Genomic DNA, 25,589 nt, shown 5'->3' on the forward strand with positions numbered 1-25,589 from the left:
CATACCCCACACCACTGGACCCCTAGAATATTCACTGAGGTGGATGGAATACCCCTGAATTTTTGTTGGATTTATTTCCCACCCTCTAACAATGCAAATATCTTACCAATAAGTCTAGAGTAGTTGGCACTTCTTGTTCACTAGGTCCAATCAGCATAATGCCATCAATGTAATGGACCAGTGTGATGTGTTGTGGAAGGGAAAGGCAATCAAGTTCCCTGGAGACCCAGTTATGACAGAGAGCTGGACATATTCCTGAGATAAGACTATGAAGGGGTATTGCTGTTCTTGCTGGCTACAAGCAAACTTCTCGTGGTGTTTATTAACACTTATTGAGAAAAAAAGCATTTACCAGAGCAACAGCTGCATACCAGACACTGGGAGATATGTAATTTGCTCAATGTATGATACCTCATCTGGAACAGCAACTAAAATTGGAGTCTCCACCTGTATAAATTTATAGTAATCCACTTTCATCCTTCAAGAACTGTCTGTTTTCTGCACAGGCCAAATAGGAGAGTTGAAGGGTGGTGTGGTGTAATCACCATCCCTGCATTCTTCAAGTCCATGATGGTGGCATTAATCTCTGCACTTCCTCCAGGAATGTGGTATTCATTTTGGTTGACTATTTTCCTAGATAGAGGACATTCCAGTGGCTTCCATTGGGCCTTTACAACTATAACAACCTTGATTTCACAGGTTAGGGAACCAACATAAGGATTCTGCAAGTTGCTGAGTATATCTATTCCAATTATGCATTCTAGATCTGAGGAAATGATCATGGGATGGGTTCAGGGACCCACTGGACCCACTATGAGACAGATCTGAGATAAAATTGCATTGATCACCCAACCTCTATAGACCCCTACTCTGGAGAACTGCAGTGATATTTTGGGTCTCCTGGAATTAGTGTCATTTCAGAGTCATGGTCCAGTAATCCCTGAAAATCTAATTATTTCTTTTCCCCAATGCATAAACACCATGGTAAAAGACCATAGTTCCTTTGGGGAAGGTTTGGATAAAGATTAACAGTGTAAATTTTTGGTAGTATAGTGAGGTCCTTCCTCAAGGGGACCTAGCCTTCCTTTTATTCAAGGGGCTCCATGTCAGTAAATTTCGTCAAGTCTGGGAGTTTACTGAGGGCTGTGACTCTCTGGTTTTGGTGATTCGAGATGTACTTTTGTTCACTGGAACTAGAATGCCTTCACTTACACAGTTCTGGTAAGGATTTACTAGATTGTCTACCTATTTCTCTTCTAGGGACACCATGATCAACTAGCCAATGCAATAATTCTCCACAGGTCAGATTTTTCTGATTATTGCCTTGACTTCACTGTTCATTACAGTAACCATGACCAGATGACCAGATTGTCTTTAGTGATAAGTGCTGTCATTTTGCCCCTGCTGCCCTGGGATCCAATTATCTTGACTTCACTTAAAGATCCCAGTTAAGTGGCAGCAATGTCCATCTTAATTTTTGACCTACAGAGAAGAGTGACCATAGAGCTCTTTAAGGATGCTGAGGATCCCCTCACAAATTTATTTCTCAGTCATTGGTGAAGGGTATATTCTCTGAACACTCCCTGAATGAGTGAGTTGATCTAACATGATAAATTATTCTCACATTCTGATTTCCCTTAACCTTTGAATACCTTCCTCTAAAGTACATCAAGGCAGTCTAGCATTTCAACTTTTTAGTATAGATCACCTTCTGGTCCATGTTTCAGCAAATCCACCAAACAAACTGTAAGAGTCTTTTCTAACCCCTCAAGCTTAAATGCTGAATCCAGAATCTCTCCTTAGTGAGCCCAGATCAGTAAGTTCAGCCTGACCTAACTTCATCTTCCTCACACTTTTCTGCATGCCCTTAATATCCATTCCCACACATATTTCCTGATTTCTCTTCTGTATAAATTGGAAAAATCATGCAGTTCTTTTGGAGTGTAGCACAATTCCTTTTGGATCACACTTTGTACCTCAGCTTTCAGGGTCTGTTGGGACTTGAGTCTAGTTATAGATCCAGAAGCAAGGAGTATAGTGGGGGTGGATCCTGACAAAAATCATAAATGTTTTGCAAATCAGCTACTTAAGGAGAAGTCGTTGCCAGTTCCTCAGGCAAAGCAGGGATAATTTCAGGTAGGAGTGGAAAGGCTGCTTCTATTGGCAAAAAAGACTCATCAGAATTTAGATTCAGTGTCCCCAGCTTTATCAAGATCTGCCCACACATTTCCATACCAAATTTCAGGATCCCATTTCTTCCAAATGCATGTCCCCACTCTAACAGCACATACCCTGTGCTGTTGAGAATGCAATTTGTGTTATAATTCAGCCACTCTCAGGACACTGAGCTTTGTTCCCAGCATTTCAGCTCTGCAGCTACATGATATATGGTTTTTCTTCAGGGCAGACATAGAAATGTGCAGGTTATTTGCACAGAACTGGAGCTGGGAATTTTATGACCAGAGTCATCCTTTTCCTTCCCCCCTTTCTCTGGAACAGCTAGCAGCAACAAGCCAATCTCATTATACTCAATAGTTTGACAAAAATATTCTAAGATATCAAATACATAGTCACACAGAACCTTGCCTTTTATAAGTATTTAATGCAGAGTATCCAGTAATGATATTTTGCATATCTCTATTGCTACATCATACCATAGACTGTCAGTGCTCTTTTTATCACTGGAAATAGGGCCATTAATACCTTTAAATCTAACCAGATTAGAGAACCAGTTCTAGAAACCCCAAAACCAATGCAAAAAACTCATCCTTAAGATTTTGTTCCTTGAGAGATGCTAAGATATATAATCCAGAGTTTGCCCCTGAGAGGAGCTAAGACAGAAGCCCGGAGGCATTTTGGAGAAAGCCACTGAAACCAGAAGCTAAACCTGGGAGGGACGGATCAGCAGAGCCAGCCATGTGCTTTCCCTTGTGACAGAGAAACCCCGGATGCCATCGGCCTTTCTTCACAGAAGGCAAGGAAAGAAGCCTTGAAAGACATGAAATGATATCCATGCATCATATCTGCAAGGAGGACACTTCTACAATCATGTCAATGAAGGTTTCACTCAAATTTCCCCATTGACCCAAAATATATTAACTCACATGTTTGCAAAACCTTATGTCACTAATCAATGTGGAAAAACCCTCAGTGAGTTGTCATCACTAAATCAGCTTGAGCAAATGGTGTTAGAGGTAAATCATATGAAGACATCTATGTGGGAAAGCCTTTAGTTACTGCTCCAAACTCAGACAACATGAGAAAATTTGCACTGAAGGGAAACCCTATAAATGTAATGAATGTGGGAAAGAATACAACAAGAGCACCATATTGCCGCAAATATTCATACTGAAGAGAGACAGGGTAAATCTAGTGAACTTGGGAAGTTCTCAGCCAGATTGCAAATTTGTATTCCTATAAAATTATGAAGTCACATGGGAGAGAAACCCTGTGTCTATAATCAATATGGAAGGGCTTTCACTTATCCTTCATCCTTTTATGAACCTAAGCAAATTAACATTATTGTAAAACCATATGAATGGCATGTGTATGGGAAAGCTATTGGTCAAAAATCTGCCCTAATGTGACATGAGAGGACTCACAGTGTAAATGTATCAAATGTAGAAGAGTCTTTAACCTAAGCACTAACTTTTAAACAAGCCGGAGAACTCACACGGGTGAAATTTTCTATCAATGTAATCCAAATTGAAATGCTTTTGTTTGTAATATATCCTTAAGAAAACATGCGTGAACTCGACTGGAGAGAAACACTAGGTCTAGAATCACTGCACATTAAGTGATTAGCGGATTCCAGCTTTTTCATGCACAAGAAAGCTCTGAATAGAAATAATCCCAAAACAGGAAGTAAGTCAGGATGTCTTTACCAGAAGTTTGAAGCCTCTTGAAGAATACCAGCTAATTCAATCTGGAAAAGCCATGCAGTGAAATACATATGGGGATTCCTTTACTCATAGAGCAACTCTTTTAGAATATACAAGTATTCATGCTCTGTATATCACTCTCAGTCTCAAGAATGAAGGAAAATTTTCAGTGGTCACTCATTCCATAGTCGACACTAACGTTCTCACATTGAGGAGGTATGAATCATAATATCAAAGTGGAAAACCTTCAACTGGATTTCCCATCAGAGTGGGAAAAAAAACCATCCAGCATTTATCCCACAATTCACATGATTATTCAGAATTTGGCCCAATGGCCTGATAGTTTTAAAAATGTTGGAATGTGAAGGGATCTGGGCATGCGTCATGCAGCATTTTGTGACAAATAATAATAAAAGAGATTCAACTCTTTTTAATAGATTTTTACTTTCAAATATGTAAGCACTAAAAGTTGTTACTGAAAAATCTATTATGTTGCTAAGGTCTTAGGCTTTTTTCTTGAGCTGTAAACATAGTTACACAGACTTTGAAGAATCAGAAAATCACTTTGACCATCTACTCAAGAATGTAGAATGAAAAGTGATGTCTCTTAATTAGTATATAGTGTAATTATATAAACAACAGGCAAGGATGAAGGAAAATGTGGAAAAATAAATACAATAAATCTGTGCATAAATTTAAAAAAAAAAATCTGTTGCTTTAGAAAAATCTCAGTACCAAAATGTGTATAAGTCAAGGTTCCTCAGAGAAACATTTCCCACCAACCAGCAAGGCCAGACTTTAATGTGGCTGAATCTATTCACAGCTCTGATTTCCACCCATCAATGTTAACTTCAATTTTTTAGTTAGACTATATTATGAATTAATTTCTTCCATGTGGTATTTGCAACAGTTTTTGCATTGATCTATGAATTACTCTTGCCATGTATCTTAAGATCCTTCAGTCATTCCTAAAATGATTGATAAGACATCAGCTCCTCATTTCCTTTACCTCAGAGTAGACCTGCCTAATTGTGTGTGTGTGAAAAATTCTCTAAATAGAAACTTTGGGAATTAAAATTGTGACTTAATTTGATGATACAGCAACTAAAGAAAGAATATAAACTTCAGGATGGTTACCTAGTAAAGCCATTTAAGAACTAAAATGTGCTTTTCTAGACTCATTACTTTTATTATAGTTTTCCTCATTTTCTGAGCCATTCCTGGTTCTGTCCAGAGTGCTGAAAATATAAAAGCCCCAGTGATCATAGTGAGGGAAATTAATAGGAGAAATTTAAGCATAATAATATAAAATAGGGAAACAAATATTACCACAAAGAAGATTGTCTCAGAAGAATACAAAATAGAAAAAGTAGTGTGTATTTGAGTTGTAAATATAGTAATAACAGCCAAAATTAATTTTATAACTTACATTGTCCTTATTAGGGCTCTTTGTGGCAAGCACTATACTGAAATTATATATATCATATAGTATGTATCATATAGCATATATAAATATGTCACTTAATACAGTGCCTTCCACAGTATATATCATACATTGTATATTATATATAATTATGTATTTGTATATATAGAGAATATATATGTATAAATACATAGAGAATATGTATATATACATAATGGCTAAGAGATAGCTAGGTTCTCAGTTCTCATATGCATATGTAGTTATGGACCTTTTGAGCCTCTTTACAGAGAAGTAGGAAAGACTGAGTACCATTTCACTAAATATACCTTCAAAGCAGGAAAAGGACCTGGGGAACGTCAAGCATCTCTATGAGCACACCGTCTACAGCCCAACATACAAGAAACAGCCATAAGAACAGCAGCTGTTGTAGTTTTCTAGACAAGATTCCATGGTAGAATAAGCCTTTATAATAAATTTATCTTTTTTTTTCTTTTTTTGTAAAATTCATCAGAATTCGAAGGCTGTATGTTGGGGAAATTTTTCTTATCTTTTGCAGAGAGGCCAATGTCCAGATTTCATCATATGTCAGTTACTCTTTGTGTACTGAATAACAAAATGTGATGTAAGGAAGACTCTTTTTTAAATTACTTTCAAATTATTTAAATCATTTATTTTTATTTTTGAGGTTGATTTTCATATTTGATATTTTTTGAACTTCAAACATTTTTACTGCCCTCCTGCCTGGTACATTCTTCTAAAAAAGAGAAGGTTAAAGCTTTTGGGTAAAAGAGAAAGAATGCCACTTTTTTCATTTGTTCTTAAAATGCATGTATTTAAGTTTTGGATACTAAGTGATAACATTTTTGTTTTCATTTAATAAATCTGAAATTATGCAATAAACATCAACTATTTCTCACATCGATAAATTAAGTTTATTAAAATTGTAGAGCTAATTTTACTTCATATATCTTTGGGTAATGTATAGCTTTCTGGCATTTCATTAAATATAATTAAAATATGCAATGCATATCCTTATTGAGTTGCACTTAAGATCACATCTGCATAAACAGTGATGCAAGTTTAAATAACTCAACTGTTATATATTAACAGAACCATCTGTTCAGTTCATAAAATGCTTTGCTTTGGAACACAGGTTCTGTTACACAGCATAGTTTAAATCTGAAACAGGAGAGCATAAAAGATAGGTGTTATTTCTCACAAATATAATAAATTCCTGGATGACTGATTTTATTTAAGATGTGCAGAACATCCACTATCATCTGGATTTTAAAGAAAACTCAGTATTCTTGATCTCTGCTTATTGCCTTGATTTGGATAAATTTGTTAAATACTTTTTCCAGACTGGAAAATTATAAAATGACTCTTCTGTTTTTATTCCAGCAGTCTGTCAAAATTCTTCTTTGTAACTCAGTAGGATATTTTATTCCATTAAATTAGTCATTTTTATTCCTCACTTATACTCCATGTAAGCCTGGTCCATGCAGGTGGAAACAAGAGTTTTCAGTGACATTTAGCCACAGAGATGTTGTCTTTACTTTTCCTATCCAACCCTTTAAATCTTTGACAATGGATTGTTCTAGAGAATGGGAAGTGACTGGTTGGAAACTGAAGCACCACCTTTTAAATTTACCACCTGCTCTACTTCAGTGAACGACAGATACTCCAAGTCTGGCAAGAGAATGCCTCTTAATTGTTTCCAAAGTGCCCTGATTAACAAATCACATTTGAATAATACCAACAGCAGCTGTTTTCAACTTTCTGGAATATTATCTTTTTCCTTGTTGCCATGGTCACCACTTCTTAGATTTTTAACTTCTCTGTTTTTCAGATATGACTTGAGTCTATTGTTACTTACATTGACTATCTGCTAGCAAAGCAACAACTAGGCCCAATGACCAATACCTGTGAATAGTTTAAGAAACAGATAACGTTCCTAAAATGTCAGTGTGCACTGGCTGAGTTTGTATATTTGTTTTAGACAATTGAAAAATGTTTAATTTATTTACAGGTTTACCTTTTTCTATCGTTAGATAACATCATGCCTCAGATAACTTTAACTTTACATAATATTTGTGAAAAATCTTACTTTTAAGAAAACATCAAGAAGTAATGATTATCCATCAGTTCTGGCAAAGACGATTATTTACCATCCCAGACATAAAGCACATACAATACGATGATTCCAATTGCAATGTAAGTCCAAAGTTACTAAAATCAGTTCACAGATCACTCTTTCCAAAAATGATTATGATATAAAGAAAGAACAAAAATTTCAGTTAGGCAATGAGTGCTGTCTCTGATTCAAGCCCTGTCTTAACATGGCTCGTTTTCAATTTAAGTCATCCAATTTTCACAGAAATTATTTAATCCTGTCCTGTGGTACTAAAGATCACCTTCCAGACCCTGTATACAAAAATTACCAGTTTTTTGTTTGTTTACTTGCTTGCTTGTTTATTTTAGATAAATTATTAACTGTCTTCCTTAACCTTACAGTTTTTATATTTCTTTCATTTATATAGTATGAGTGTGAGTGTATCTGTGTGTGTGCATGTGTGTATGTGTCTATGTTCGTCATGGAATACTGGCCCCATGTGATGCTAATAGTGGCAGAAGAGCTAGAAAATGAGAGCAGCAGGGGACCTAGGGGCAACAAACAGGCTGATAAGTTTGCTGTTAATAGTAAGCATAAAATAAGGACAATTGATCATCAACCCCCCACCCCTACCCCACTTAGATATTCATTAGTAGGAAATTGGTTGTGTAAACTATAGTGTATCAACATCATGGACAATGATGGACCATTTAAAAGAACAACTTAATTTTATGTCTGCTTCCATGGGAAATTTTCCAAAAATATTAATCATTGAAAAGTCCTGACTATTACATAAGATGTTACATTTGTATTAAAATACATACACAATAACACATTTCCAAAAATACATATTTCTATATATTTTTATAAGTACATAAATAATCATGTGAATGGAAAGGATATCGTTTGGAAGGATAAACATCAAATTTAAAATACTGGTTATCTCTGGGTAGAACACTCATTTTGGACTGTGTGTACATCAACAGAAATTTAAACTTAATGAATTTTGTCTGGTGATTTTAAAATAAGAATGTATTCATCATGCATAACAGCAACAAAAATAAGCAATTTTGCATTTTAAAACTACTTCCAGCAAAAATACAGGCTGATTTCCACGTAGGTGTTCAGTGAGGCATATTATAATAAAACATCAACCATCACTTGTAATTGGCACATAGTTTGAGTACAAATTACTTGAAAACAATTTGTTTTCTTGGGTAAAATATTAATCTACAATCTTTTTGATCATTTTTTAATTTAGAAGATTATCCATGCCATATCAAATATTAGCCTTTAATAGACTCTAATTATCCTAATACAGAATTAGAGTTTACTGGATTAATTATTCATTTTTCTATAGAACCTATGCAAAATAAGCTCAAGCTAAATTCCAAACAATAAAAAATGTTGATTTGAGTTACTGTATTAGTGAGGGTTCCTCCAATTCTAAGTGACAAATGACCTAACTCAAAATACCTTAAAAAAAAGATGAAGATATATTAGAGTTGTTAAAAAAAGAAAAGAAAAAGAAGAAGGTCACTTTGCAGAAAGCAGAGAAGCTCTGAAAACTTCCAGGACTGAAACCTTGGCTATACAACTCTAGGGTTCTCTCTGACCAGACAAACTTTTATCACTGACAGACTTTTATCATTGGTAAGAAGGAATTCAAAGGCAACCCTTTCCACCACCTCCCAATTCACCACTGTGGCTCTGGAACCCAGAGTCACAATTTCTTCTCCTTCAGACCCACCTTAAAAAGTGAGAGAATTCCTGGGGAAGAACTTTGCGAAGTGTGAGTCAATTGTCCTTCCCCGGCCAATCAATGAAGCAAGGAAAATAGGGGCCTGGGTAGTGGGAACCCAGGATTGGCAGCTCCTCTCAATTCTCACCATTGAAATCGATGAAGAGCAGTTTCCAAATTTAAAAAAAAAAAAAAATGTGGAGCAGGGGAGTTGGGTAGAGTTCTAGTAGGTGTCTACTGCAGTGAGGACGTCAGTAGGCATGTAATGCAATATGTGCTAATTACTATTGCTTGGCAGACATTTATCTGGCTAACATTTTTATGCTTTCAGTCTAGGTTGAGTCTTTGATATTGCTTGACAATAATTTTTTGTCCTCCTCTTACATATTTTCTCTTTCTTTGAAGCACATTTTTTACTATTTTATCTAGTCTTAACTATATTTTTGCTTCCCCACTCAGAAGACTAACTTGACTTCCTCGGAATCATTTTTAGTAACTTCACTATTCCATAGATCAGTTGTGAAACCTGTTCAGTTGTGAAACTTTGGGACAAGAAATAGACACTAAGTATGTAAGTATAAATAAATGTATAATATGAAAATTTTTAAATAGAATATTTATACAGGATTAATAATGGTGTTACTTAAGCTTGGAAATATTTTGTCGGTTAAGATAGTAGAAACATAAAACAACAATTAGTGGATTATACAGCACATATCTAAGTCTGCATATACTGTCCTGCAGGTATTGGCTTGTATAAAATGATTAGGAAAGATCAAGAGAAACTTGACACTTGAGCATAGTACCTGTTTATCATTTTCCTTCTGGCATAATACATAACAACAAAAGCAAAATAAGTGTTTGTGACTCAGAATTGCATCACCTGTCTGCCACTGGAGTGTCAGTGGAGCCCTAGACTAGAGCTTTGCAGAACATATTTTTTGGTAGGTTTTGTGATTTTGTGATTTGACTTCATTTACCTGCAAATGTGACAGCTTGCTGCCTTCATTGCTCTCCTGATCTCTTATTGCCATTCAGAAGCAGTCAGTTAAATCTATTTCACAGAGGTAGAATGTGGGTTCAATACATTCCTCCTTCCATAAGAAATCTTATTTGTATACTTCTTTGCATATAACCCTATATTTCTGTCCTCAATTCTAGGTCTCTTTCCTCCTCAGGGACTTTGCCCAATTATTCTTCCAACATCTTTCTTCTGCTTTTATCTCTTGCCACTACAAAGGATCAATAAAAATGTTCAATTCTTCTGTATCCTAAAATAGTTTCTTAGCCTTGCTTCTCATTCAAGTATCACACTTTTATCTTTAACTAAAAATCATTCTCAAAAATTAATATACCTTTTCTGCTTCCAAATTCTCATTTTCTACTCATTATTCAAAGTATTCCAATCTTATTTTGCCCTTATAAATTCATCTCAAAAAAGAAGTTAGTTATCTTCAATTTGCTCAAATCGACAAGTCTCTTTTTATGCTCATTCCTATAAAAAAGTGTACTGTTTGTCAGCATCTTCTTGAGACTCACTCAAGCTTTAATTCTATGACAATACTTTATTTTGCTTCTTCTCCTATCTCTCTTGATGTCTCCTCCCCAAATTTCAAAACTCCATTCCTTACTTCAACAGTTACTTCAAACCTTTTCCATAGTTGGTGCTAGTATGTTTATTGTCTTCCCTTTCTTCGTCTGGTCTTAATTAAAGACATTCCCCAATATGTGGTCATTGGATACATTCTCTTTTTTTTCTTCTGTTCTCCTACTTTGAAATATTATCCATTCATATAACTTTGACTTTTATCAATAAGATTATAACTGTCAAATCACCATCACTGATTCTAACATCTCCCAAGACCATATTCCCCAATCCCTGTTAATAGTAATATTTCTCCCTTAACCTACTCTTCTTTTCCATTTCCTATTTCAGCAAATGTCTTTATCACTTACCAAATTAACTACATTATGGATGTTGATGTCTTCCTTGACATTGTCTCTTCCTTCATCCCCATATAAAGTCTTTTTCAAGACAAAATGTCTGTCTCCAGAATTGTAACCTTTTTATTCAATTCCAAGAAAACTTTCATAGATCATTTTTTTTACTAATTGTTATTTTCTAATTTCTGAGTATTTTATGACCCCTGTCATTTTCCTTTTCTATTCAATCTCCCACACTGCTAATGGAATTTTTTCCATTACAAAAAAATCTTCCTCCACTCTATTACTCTGAATCCTTTCAGAATTTAGGTAAAATTTCCTGATATGAAACATTTCAAGTACTCTCTTTCATGTGTAGTATTATCTAAATTTTCCTAAAATGTCAATGTCTTCTTTAATAGACTCTTTTCCAACCTTCTGGTTTACACTAAATGCCAAACCTTTAAGAAGCCTTTTCTAACGATCTGGGTCAGAGAAATATCCAACCACTCAAGTCTGTAACTCATTCAGTTCTTACTAAATTGTACCATAGATTGCTGTAAAATTTCATGAAGGGACAAGTCCCCAGCACCAGTGCAGCTCCTGGCATTCTTACATTTCCTAATGTTTTGAGAATTCAGTGTTCTGAAACCTCTGTTTTCAACTATATCGATTGTTTGCTTAATCAATTAATATTGGCACTTCTATTTGACAAAATTTTGGTTACAAGAACAATTCTGAGACTCAGATGAGATTTATATGGCTTTTGTCCATTCTTTTTCTCTCTATGTTTGGGAGATTCTATTTAAAACTGCAGCATGGCTCAGTTGGCTGAACTTGATTCTCAGAAGCCAACATTTTTCTACTTTTCTTCCAGCTTTTACTTAGGCTGTGTAATCCTTTTATTGCATACTATCTCTAGTCAGCAGATGGATATAATTCCACTCATCACTGACTTCTCTCATGGGGGACTTGTTTTAATGATCTCTTGAGAAAATCTCTTTCAAAAGTGGAAGTTTTTGGAGGATTGGTACCTCATCATGGGACTATTTGGAAGGAATACTTCTTGGATTGCAAGTATTACCAGATGGTGGTATGGTTTTGTGGAGAGAACGCCAAAATGGGATCCTGAAGACCTGAGTTCTAGTTCTGATTTTTTTTTTACAAGTCACAATGCTTATTTGTCTACATTTATTCTGTAAAATAGAGATAGGAAAATTTTTTCCTTATGTCTCCATATGAAGGTATGGAAATTAGATGAAATATTGCATTTTTTTTAAATCTTAGATTTGACCCTTACTTTTGTCCCTTACCTCTAGTGTTAGTTTGAGCCTGCACTTACATATCTCTTAGTGGAAATATCAATTCCTACCTTTGAGAACTGTTGTAAATATTGAGTAAGATAGTGTTTTAAAGTGTGTATTATAGTTCCTGTTACATAGTGAGCACCCAATAAAAGTGCTTTGAAAACTCTAAAGGAATTTGAACAATAACATGGCATAAACCAGGAATTTTTAACCAGAAATTTTTAGATAAATTTAGAGGGGCCATGATCTTCAATGGGAAAAATATTACATCTTAACTGATTAACCTCTAGCATAAACTTAACGTTTCCTTCTATTATGAATGAAGGCAACAAACTAGAGTAGGACTAGCAGTCTCTATGACTCTGTCACCATAGAAATCACAGATATTATCATATATTAAAGATGTTGCAGTTGAATTTGCAGATTCATTTACATTTATCACTATTTCAAAGTTACAGTATTTATTAGAACTGCTGCTAGATCTTATTATTTAATGTTAATGAAGAAATATATATACATAAAATCTGTGTTTTAAAAAATACTTTATAAGTATATTTAGATATAATTGGCTTCCTTTACAATCCTATATATTTAATTTTGTGTTATAAAACATTATTCTGAGAAAAAGCCCTTATGCTTCACCAGACTGCCAAAGAGGGCTTGTCAGAAAAATGGTTAAGAACCCCTTTCATATATTATTAAGCATAAAAACTGTACAACTGAATGTCGTCTATGAAGCTGTTCATGTTCAGAGGGATTCTTTTTCATGTAATTATTATTATTAAAATGGAGCAGTTTTTCAAAGACCAATTTTGGCCCAACCTATCATACAAAAATGTCCTTCTAATTGCCCTTCTTCAATGACTCCAGCTGCCTGTGGCATAAACACATTAAACAGTTACTGAGCCTTCCTGAGTTCTTGAAATTGGCTCTAAATTAAAATGGGAAGCAATTACAACTTCAGTTGTGCCATGGGAACTTAAAATCCTTACCTCCAATATAAAATTGAGGGGAGGGAGACCTATCTTTGGGTGCCAAAGGATAACAGTAAAGTTGGCTGTTACTTTGAAGGCTTGTTCATTTTCTTTATGATTTCTTTTTTCTAGGCAGCAAATATATCTGGGAAATGCATATTATATCTATATATATATATATCCAAATAAATATAGATAGATGTAAATATGGATATAGATGTAGATTTAGAAATGCAGATAGAAATTTTCAGTTTGTTCTTGCAGAACATTTTGAAGTTTGTGAAATTTGTCCTTTGTCACTTTTTCCCTTCGGTTCCTCTTTCCACCCAGGTGGAAAAAATAATGCAAATGCATTATTATTACCCAGACCATATATGTGGCATTGTGGTTGTAAGTACATTTTAATGTGAAGTTGCTGCATTTAATAATTTAAAATGAAAAAAAACAGGACTATAGTAGTGGCAATCCAGTGAGAAATAAATCTGAGGCAAAAAAACTTCTTATACTCCACAAATAATGTACTATTGGCACTATTATTTCTCAATGGTTGGAGGACAGAAGAATGGAGAGGAAGGAGTTGTACAGGTAGACACCAAAAAGCATACCTTGAATGTGGAGTATGCTATTTGTGCACTATAGGTAATATATAAATGTATGAAAATACTTTTCAACCACAAATCTCCAAGCTTTTGTTTTATTACAAATGTGTAGTAAATGCCACTTATTTGTTGGGGTGCTATATATTCACTCTCCCAATGCAATGTGCTAATTCTTGATTCACTGTATGGAGAACTTGTGGTTCTTTTAGATCCCTGCTGTTAGATTTATAACAATGTGCAATTGGCAAGAGAGACATCTAAAAGGTATGGGCATAAAACCAACTGAACTTAGATGGCTTTTGTTTAGTTGATACACACTGACATGCCGATCCACTATCTGAACTATTTCTAGGAAATCAGTTCTCACTTTCAGTATTCACATAGGCATTTTCAGTTTGCAATGGAAAATATTTAAATGATGTGTTACGTAATCCAATGTCATAGTGAGGGATATACCAATTCTAACACAGGGGTACTAATATTTTATAATAAAAATCCTGAGAAAAGAAATCAATACAGATACTTGAATTTGTTTATTATGGAAGAAAATTTGATAGTATTCAAATACCTATTGAAACAATCTTTAGTCCCTTTAGATAATTTTTATTTACACTTAAAAACATAGCTTACCAGAAAAGTTGCACAAGGTGAAATAATGGGGAATGTTTGTTCGGATGTGAAGGAAAAAATTATTCAATCATTCCAATTTCCTTGGAAATCAAAAGTAAAATGTGATTTTAAATCTAATAGGTTCAAAATTTCTTATGAAAGTTAAATTAAAAGGATAATCATTTCAAAATCCGCCTTGTGAATCTGCTTAATTTAAATCATCTAGAAATCATTTAACTATTCTGTAAACACATAAACAAATGGAATAAATACAAGTCTGTGTAAGTTGATCAAAGTGAAAGATTCTTTCTCATTAATTACCTTATTTCTACCATTATCTGGACTATTCATTTCCTTAAGTGAATAAGTTTGAGGGTGATGTTGTCATAAACATTGGGACTGGAGGTTTGATGTGCTGAGCCCTCAAGCATGGGACTTGCCCTTATGAAGCGCATTACCACAAAGGAGAGTCTAAACTTGCATGTAATGGTACCTAAGAGTCTCCCCCTGAGTACCTCTTTGTTGCTCAGATGTGGCCCTCTCTCTCTCTAACTGAGCCATCTCGACAGGTGAACTCGCTGCCCTCCTCGCTACGTGGGACCCAACTCCCAGGGGTGTAAATCTCCCTGGCAATGCAGAATATGACTCCCAGGGATGAATGTGGACCTGGCATCGTGGGACTGAGAGTATCTTCTTGACCAAAAGGGGCATGCAAAATGAGACGAAATAGTTTCAGTGGCTGAGAGATTTCAAATGGAGTCGAGAGGTCACTCTGGTGGACATTCTTATGCACTATATAGATAACACCTCTTAGGTTTTAATGTATTGGAATAGCTAGAAGTAAATACCTGAAACTACCGAACTCCAACCCAGCAGTCTGGACTCCTGAACACAATTATATAATAATGTAGATTACAAGGGGTAACAGTGTGATTGTGAAAACCTTGTGGATCACACCCCCTTTATCTAGTGTATGGATGAGTAGAAAAATGGGGATAAAAACTAAAGGATAAATGGGGTGGGATGGGGGGATGATTTGGGTGTTCTTTTTTCACTTTTATTTTTTATTCTTGTTCTGGTTCTTTCTGATGTAAGGAAAATGTTCAGAGATAGATTGTGGTGATGAACGCATAACTACGTTATCATATTGTGGACAGTGGATTGTATACCATGGATGATTGTATGGTGTGTGAATGTATTTCAATAAAACTGAATTTAATAACAAAAAAAAAAAGCATATCAATGTGATATTTCCAAAAAAGGAGATTTTGCTTACAGCCTTTAAGTATTTAATTACATTTATAATCACAAACTGTCTTTCCCTGCTCTCTACTTGCTGAACTTTACCCCAGAATTTCTAAAAGTATTATTCTAATTGAGTATGCCCCCAAGATATTTATAAACCAGATAATCTTATTGAAGGCACTAAGGTTGGGTGGAGGAGGTTGGCAACTGAAAAAAATACCCTTGTTAAGTAATATCCAGTGGTAATTTCTACAAAAGAATATAATTTTCAAAATCCTACCAAACTAATTTAGATTGATTCAATAAAATGTGCTTCTGGTATTATTTTTGAAGTCACTATTTTAGAAACCAGTTAGCATTAGATATTAATAAAAACTCAAAAAATATAATCAGCATTTCTTCAACTCTAGGTTACTTCTAGTAGTAATTTTCATTATGTCTCTCTAATAACAATTCTAAAATCAACTGCTCTTGTGATACCAAAATTACCTGGTCTAGAACTTCATAATTTTCCTTGTTATGGTTCCTCTGCTTGGAAATTTCCATAAAATTGTAACATTTTCAATCAACAGAAGTGAAACCATCTTGGTAACTCAGGAATCACAATCAGACTAAAGATGTTTTATTATTCTAGAGTAAGAGTTTGGGTGCATAATTGAACTTAATCAGATTACAGACTGGGTCAATCTTAGCAAAAACTAGAAATTTGTGCAAGGAAGAATTTGTCATCTGAAGCCTTCCTGACAGTATTATTCTGTTATATAGTGACACTTAATACTTTATATTTTATCTTCACTATCACCATATCCCCTTCACTCTTTCAAAACCTGCTTCTGTCATCTAACAAAGCAAATTAGACATGGCAGGTAATGGACAAAATATTTATTGAATAAAATTATGAAAAAATAATAGATCCTGATATTTGACATATATACCCTAAAATTGAATTTGAATCAGTGTCATATGTCTTCTTAAGGATGCTTGCATTTAAAGTATTATCTCTTATATTAGACATTTAATGTGCTGATAAAATAATTTTAAACAATGGAAGCTAAGGGAAAAAGTGTTTAGCAGAAGGGAGGTCTTTCTTAGGACACTTGGAGGCAGGAAGTTATATTGCTAGGTGTCAAATAGTTCAGAATTTGAATTCCTCACATGATAATTTTAAAGATTATTGAGTTTAAGATACTCCATCCATGAATCTGATTACATCTATAATAAGATGCTAATAATAACACCCATGGTTGCTATGATGACTAAATGAGATGCAGTTTAAACATATGTTGAAGTTATATCATATTAGCAACCACCATCTCAACCAAAATGTATGTTCATCCTTACCATATTGTTAATGGACAAATAATAAATGAATAGGGTCTTACATTAACTGTTTTTCTAAATTCTTTATGAACTTTCTATAAATGGTAGATGTTCCCTAATCTTTTTCTTTTAATAGTAAAGTTCCTGCCATCATTATATTAATAGCCAAAATATTTACTCAAATACCATTTAGTTAATTCATACATTTTATCAGATAGTAGTTTTTTAAAGCCTTCTAAATTGGTTCTCTTTACATTATTAATCTCAGATATGATCACTTTAAAACAGGTTTTATGAGAATATGTACAAGGTCATATATTTAAAGATAAATTGTATCAATTCTATGTTGTCACAGCCCGAGGGGGCTTTTTACCAGTCAAAAGACCAAAGAAAACCCCCAGCATTTGCTGAAACATGAACTTTATTTGGGGCTTACTCACAGGGAGGCAGAATTTAAATGGCTTTTCTCTCATTGGGCAAGTACCACTTTTGCAGGGAAAATTGGCTGTGTGATTCAGAGAACAGCAAGCCCTTTTATAAGGGTTTTAGACAAAGACATTCCTAAGGGTGGGGGGAGCATAGATGCAGGAACAGGTCAGTCTGACCTGAGGGGTGATGCAGGAAGGACTAGAATAACACTTGAACAATTATATTTTGCTCTTTTTGTGAGACTAAGAGTCTCTCACTTCCTGCCTGCTTCCCATAAGGTTACATTTGAAGGTCAACTTACCCTTTTTCTCCTTACTGGCTTACAAAGACAATAGGTTAAACATTTAGCTGCCTTGGTCATGCAGACTGCTGTGCACCAAAGATCTGCAGGCCTGTTTTGCTCAGGCCATGGCTTGCTACGTATGTGAATTCTATTTCTGGTCAAAACTCAAGAAAGGTATCTGGGAGACTTACACTTTGTTTCTAAAAGATACCAAACCCTTTTTCTAACATAATCCAAAGAGTCCCACAATATTTGGAATAATTATACAGAGTATTGTAAACTAATCAGACAGTAGATAATATACTTTTATAAAATGTATACTGTGCAACAACTAAGGCTAGGGAAGGAAATGATCCCTACTTATTATATCTTCAATGATAATTAAAACAAATATCATATGTTTACCAAATTCTGAAATATTTTTGTAGACTAGTCACACTATGAAAGTTGAATGAATGGGAATAAATAAGTAAAAGGATATTGAGAATAATGATTCCAGTATGGCAGAGTAAAGTACTAACAGACCAACCTTTCCAAAGAAACCAGTTATAAATTCTGACCAAAATACAGTAGGCTCTGGAAGACAGCATAGAGAGGAGTGGAAGCTAGTTAGTCCCCCTGGAACAACTAATAAGCAACCGGGAACATCTAGTAAATAATCTAGAATAACTGCAGGGGGACAAACGTGACTGTCCACTCATCGTACACCAACCTGAATTGGGAGGAATGCCCGAGATCGCAGCATAAAATCTGTAAGTAAAAACTGTGGATCCAAGTGGACAGCCCCTCCATCAAAGAAGCCTCCTAGTGCTAAACAGCAGCACTCTCTGAACAAGTGGATATACCTCAGCCAGCTCCAACCGGGGTTTTAATGATAACTGCTCAATACAGATAGCGAATCTCCAACAAGCAGACAGAGGCTTTGGGTGAAGACTGACCTTGGAGAGCCAGAGGGTGGCCTTGGACTGGCCCTGAAGGGAGCTTTCTGTCCCTGTTTCGGCTCAGTGGAGAAAGCCTCAGACATTTTCAGTTCCCAGCTCTCAGACCCAGACAAGGGTGGAAATAGCACAGGCAGAGAGAGAACACTGAAATGCTAATGGTCTCTCCCTAGGGGTTCTATCTTCCCTAAGAAGAAAGGGGGTGGGGCCTGGCTCTACTACCCCACTTCCATTCAGAACCAGACCCCAGAGCCTGGGGGAAAACAGCCGCAGGCTACACCTCCTTACACCAGTCTGGAGTTACAGGTTGACAGGTGCCACCTGCTGGACAGAAAAGCACAGTCACCCAAGGCCTCACAGGGTGTACCAATTTTCTAAGACACACCCTCAGGGAAGCCAGATACTGAATAGTTCTTCCTTCTGGGTCTGGAGCCTGTTTTGGTCTGGGAAAACCCAATTTGGGTAACCAAGGAAACCATGCCTAGACAACAGAAAAATACAGCCTACACTAAGAGAAACAAAGTTATGGCCCAGTCCAAGGAACAAACTTAGGCTTCAACTGAGACACAGGAATTAAACAACTAATACTAAGTCAATTCAAAAAGTTTAGGGAGGATATGGCAAAAGAAATGGACCATGTAATGAAAACACTGGGCATACATAATGTAGAAATTGAAAGTTTGAGAAACCAACTGGAAGAATCTATGGAAATGAAAGGCACAACACAAGAGATGAAAGACACAATGGAAACATACAACAGCAGATCTCAAGAGGCAGAAGAAAACACTCAGGAACTGGAGAACAAGGCACCTGAAAGCCTTCACACAAAAGAACAGATAGAAGAATGGAAAAATATGAGCAACGTCTCCAGGAACTTAAGGACAAAATGAAAATCTAGAATTTACATATCATTGGTGTTCCTGAAGGAGAAGAGAAGGGAAAAGGGGCAGAAGCAATCATAGAGGAAATAATAAGTGAAAATTTCCCATCTCTTATAAGAGACATAAAATTATGGATACAAGAAGTGCAGTGTGCCCCAAACAGAACAAATCTGAATAGGCCCATGCCAAGACACTTAATAATCAGATTATCAAATGTCAAAGATAAAGAGAGAATCCTGAAAGCAGCAAAAGAAAAGCAATCCATCACATACAAAGGAAGTTTGATAAGACTATGTGCAGATTTCTCAACAGAAACCATGGAGGCAAGAAGGAAGTATGGTGATATATTTAAAATGCCAAAAGAGAAAAACCACCAACCAAGAATCCTATATCTGGCAAAACTGTCCTTCAAATATGAGGGAGAGCTTAAAATATTCTCAGACAAACAGACAATGACAGAATTTGTGAACAAGATACCTACTCTACAGGAAACACTAAAGGAAGCACTGCAGACAGAAAGGAAAGACAGGAGTGAGAGGTTTGGAACACAATTTTGGGAGACAGTAGCACAGCAATGTAAGCACACTGAACAAAGATGACTGTGAGTATGGTTGAAAGAGGAAGGTTGGGACCATGTAGGACACCAGAACTAAAGATAAAGGATAAAGACTGGACTATGTAACTCAGGGAAATCTTGGTTGCTCAACAATTGTAATAAAAGTTACAAATATGTTTTTACATGAGGTAGAACAAATGAATGTCAGCATTACATGTGTTTAAAATAGGGTGGGATTGGGGGGAAAATACAATCAACGCAAACTAGACACTGTAAGTAACGGAAACATTGTATTATGCTTCCTTTAATATAACAAAGGCAATATACCAAAGCTAAATGCATATGGGGGGGTGGGGAATAGGGGAAGGATATGGGACTCCTGGCATTGGTGATGTTGTCTGACACTTTATTCTACTTTACGTTAATGCTGTCTTTCCTTTTGTTGCTTTCTAGCTGTCATGTTTTTGTTGTTGTTGTTTTTCTCTCTCTCTTTCTCTTTTCTTTTTCTTTTTCCTCTCTGCCTTCTTTGTCTCTTCCTTCATCTTTGTGGAAGAAATGGAGATGTCCTTATCTAGTTAGTGGCAATGGTACTGAATACATAAATATGTGACTATACAGGGAATCAACGATTGTTTAATTAGGACAGAATGTATGGTGTGTGAACAAAACCATCTTAAAATAAATGAGTTGATGAAGAAATCTTGAGGGCACTATGTTGAGTAAAATAAGCCAAACATAAAGGCAAATATTGCAGGATCTCACTGTTGTGAACTAATTATAATATGTAAACTCATAGACATGAAATATAAGTTACCAGGATATAGAATGAGGCTAAAGAATGGGGAGCAGTTGCTTATTATGAGCAGGATGTTCAACTAGGGTGAACATAAACATTTAGAAATGGACAGGGGTGATGGTAGCATGTTGTGAGAATAACTAACAGTGCTGAAAGGTATGCAAATGTGGTGGAAAGGGTAAGCTCAGAGTCATGTATGTCACCAGAGGAAAGTTGGAGGTTGAAAGAAGGAAATGCATAAAACAGTGAATCTTGTGGTGGACAATGTCCGTGATTAGCTATACAAATATTAGAAATCTCTCTCACAAACTAGAAAAAATGTATGACACTATAACTAGAAGTTAATAATAGAGAGGCATATAGGAAAAAAATACATACCTATTGCAAACTATATACTACAGTTAGTAGTATTTTAACATTCTTTCATCAACAGTAACAAATGTACTATATCAAAACCATGAAGCAATAATGGAGTGGGGGTGGTTAGGGGTATGGGAGGGTTTGAGTCTCCTTTTTTTGTCTTTATTTCTTTTCTGGAGTAATGAAAATGTTCTAAAAATTGAAAAAAAATTAATTGTGTTGACAGATGCACAGCTATATGATGGTATCATGGGCAATTGATTACATATTTTGGATCTTTGGATAGTTGTATGGTATGTGAACAATCTCACACAGTGGGCTCTGGAGAGTGAGCAAAGAAAGATTTGAAACAGGTGTTCAGACTTGGAAGAATCATTTCGAATGGTTTGAGTTTTTCACTGTTATGGATTTGCAGACTGCAGTTAGAGCACAGCAAGGAAAGCTAAAACTCAGATGAAATACCTGTATTTTTCTTTACCTGCAGAACCCAGAGCAACCTTGCCACAAAAGAGTGGTGAGACTATAAACTGCTGGAATCTGACTGGCCACTGGAGTGCACATGTGTGAGGAAGACTGAAAACAACCCAGGTAGGAAAAATTAATTGGGTGAGATTTGAGCTAATCCTAAAGAAGTTAATACCTTGCTAAAACAAAAATAACAATATTCTTCAGAGGAAGAGATAACAACCCAGATCCTCCACAGCATGACATACACAATTACCAAAATATAATTCAAAATTGCCGGTCTTACAAAAAGATCTTGAGAATGTGGCCCATTATCAAAGGAAAGGGTAATCAGTGGAGGCCAACCTCAAGATATCCTATATCTTGGAATTGTCAATAAGTTCTTTAAATCAGCTATGAATAAAAATATAAGCAATAGCAGAGAAATAGAAACCATAAAAAGACCCTAATGGAAATTCTAGAACTGAAAAATAAAGTCTAAAAAAGTCACTAGATGAGCATAAGATTAATTGGAAGTTGATGAGTAAACAGGCAGTGAGCTTGAACATAAATCAATAGAAATTTTCCAATCTGAAGAAGAGGAATATTTATATATATAGCTATAGCTATATCTATAATTAACATATATGAAACTAATGGAGCCTTCAGGGACCTGTGAAACAATATTTGCATGTCTGAAATATGTGTATTTGGAATTCCAGAAGAAAAGGTAAGTGATAATGGAAAAAAAAAAAAAAAAACTGAAAAAATAATGGCCAAAATTTCCCATATTTGGTGAAAGATATTAAAGAAATTCAGAAAACCCTAAATAGAAAAATATGAAGGAAAGCATTCTTAGACTCATAATAGTCTGCTAAAATTAAAGATAAAAAAAAAAAAACTTGAAAGTGTCCAGAGAAAAATATTTTCCTGTAAGAAAACAAAAGTTAAAATTCCTGCAGACTTCTCATCAGAAACCATGAGAACTAAAAGACAGTGGAACAACATTTTTAAAGTGTTGAAAGAATTAAAAACAAAACAAAACCAAACAGAAAATCTCTGTCAATATTGACTTCTACAGCTGGTGAAAATATCCTTCAAAAATAAAGTATAAATAAAGTAAAACTTACTTCACAGAACAGATAATAAAAATAAGGAGCATATCACCCCAGAGGGATGACATTCAAATAAACATCTTGGAACTTCTGAGTTCCAAGAGATGTATCTAGAACAATATTGGATAAGATAGATCAAGAACCAAACATTAAACTTCCATTTCAACTTATTTTCATCCCCCTTGTGGTTCATGTTTTTATTTTAAGTTATACTAATTTCATATATATGTATTATTTCTGCTATATAGTGAATTGCATGAAGCCATGTTATGTTTTCTCGAATCCCCACAGAACTTTGCACTTAAACAAATATTTACTTAATTAATTTATCTAATTTATTTATTTATTTAATAATAAATATTATTTGTTTATATTAGATTTGTGCGATAAGTGTAAACCAAACCTAACAAATAAATAATATTTTATGTCTTAGTGAAACAGAGAAATATTCTCTAATATTGAAAGGCATTTGTACAAATGTGTTTTCTCCTCCAGCCAAAAATATCCTTTCAGATAAGAAGAAAAGTTTGAAAATCATTTATTTAAGTAGAATAGATTTTATGTATTTTGTATTAAATTATAGGCAATTTATCAAACATATGTGGCAACAAACACATTAGTATTAAATGTCCATGAATAAATGACTTAATTTTCTAACTAGTTTCATTCCTTCCTCCAGCTTTGTGCGTCAGTTTGTATTGTATGTATGCTTTTGTATTCCATTGCTAATTGAAGGCAACCATAGCATATTGATTTTAAACAGGGGGCTCTGAATTCCCAATGCCTGTGTTAAGTCCCAGTTCATAACTTTTTCTTTACTTTTTTTAATTCAGTTTTATTGAAATATATTCACATACCATACAATCATCCATGGTATACAATCAGCTGTTCACAGTACGATCATATAGTTATGCTTTCATCACCGCAATCTATTTCCTGAATATTTTCCTTAACATCAGAAAGAATCAGAATAAGAATAAAAAATAAAAGTAAAAAAAGAACATCCAAACCATCCCCCCCATCCCACCCTATTTGTAATTTAGTTTTTATCCCCATTTTTCTACTCATCCATCCATACACTAGATAAAGGGAGTGTGATCCATAAGGTTTTCACAATCACACTGTCACCCCTTGTAATCTATATTATTATATAATCATCTTCAGGAGTCCAGACTACTGGGTTGGAGTTTGGTAGTTTCAGGTATTTACTTCTAGCTATTCCAATACATTAGAACCTAAGAGGTGTTTTCTATATAGTGCATAAGAATGTCCACCAGAGTGACCTCTTGACTCCATTTGAAATCTCTCAGCCACTGAAACTATTTTGTCTCATTTTGCATCCCCCTTTTGGTCAAGAAGATATTCTCAATCCCACAATGCTAGGTCCAGATTTATCCCCGGGAGTCATATCCTGCATTGCCAGGGAGATTTACACCCCTGGGAGACGGGTCCCACGTAGGGGGGAGGGCAGTGAATTCACCTGCCAAGGTGGCTCAGAGAGAGAGAGGGCCACATCTGAGCAACAAAGAAGTGCTCAGGGGGAGACTCTTAGGCACAATTATATGCAAGTTTAGCCTCTCCTTTGCAGAAATGAGCTTCATAAGGGCAAGTCCCACAATCGAGGGCTCGGCACATCAAACCGCCAGACCGAATGTTTGTGACAACATCAATGCCAGTCCAGGTGAGGAAGTCCAACACTTCTGCACCTTCCCCCAGCTCCTCAGGGTGGGGGGTGGGGGGAGGACTGTAAATATACTTTTTATTCTCTGCCCAAATTACTTCGGGGTTTGTCACTATTTCACTCTAACCTATACTAACCTACCGTATCTCACTTCCTAGTCAAAGTTCCATGTAATTGTGGTGTTTGAAGAAACCTACTGTAGAGTTATACTGTTTAGAAAATATAGATCCTGTACCAAATAGACATCTCTTCCCTTGGTCTCACTTGAAAGCTGAAGTTTTAAAAAATAGTCAGTTTCAGCCTTTACCCTTTGGCCTGGTTTGCCCTAGTCTTAACCAGATCTGCTTCATTTATATCACTAATTGAAGTCTGGGCTCTTTTTCAGCTTTTTATTTTAACAGTTGCTGTATGCACTAATACTGACATTCATATCTGCTGAGCTCTAGCTCTGAGTTTCAGGTGTCTCAGAGATATGCATTGTTCCAGAGACCAATCAGGTTATACACTAAGGGATCAGCATCTCAAAGTTTAGAGCTAGGCATTGCAATTCAGGACTAGAGTTGACTGCTGTAAGGTCTTACACTCTAGGGACTATTAAAATAATCATGTCCACGTTAGTTTCTAAGATTCAATTCCGAGTTTACACATTGTAGTTAGTCCATATTGGTGAGGCATTATAGTGTTTGCCTTTATTTCTGGTGTACTTCACTCAAATAATGTGTACAGGATCCATTCACCTCGTTGTGTGTCTCACAGTTTCACTCCTTCTCGTAGTTGCTCAATATTTCATAACTTCTTAATAGCACTACTTGGGTAAACTGCTTGATATGTACTTTAGTTTCCTCATTTCAAAAATGGGTGTAATAATAGTACTTATAGTATTGTTGTGAATGCTAAATACAAAATTTACATACAAAGCACTTATCAGCATTTGGCAGATATTAAGACTTTAAAAAGTTTTAATGATAGTA

Source organism: Choloepus didactylus, chromosome 17 (assembly GCF_015220235.1).
Source record: "Choloepus didactylus isolate mChoDid1 chromosome 17, mChoDid1.pri, whole genome shotgun sequence".
Lineage (NCBI taxonomy): Eukaryota > Metazoa > Chordata > Mammalia > Pilosa > Megalonychidae > Choloepus > Choloepus didactylus.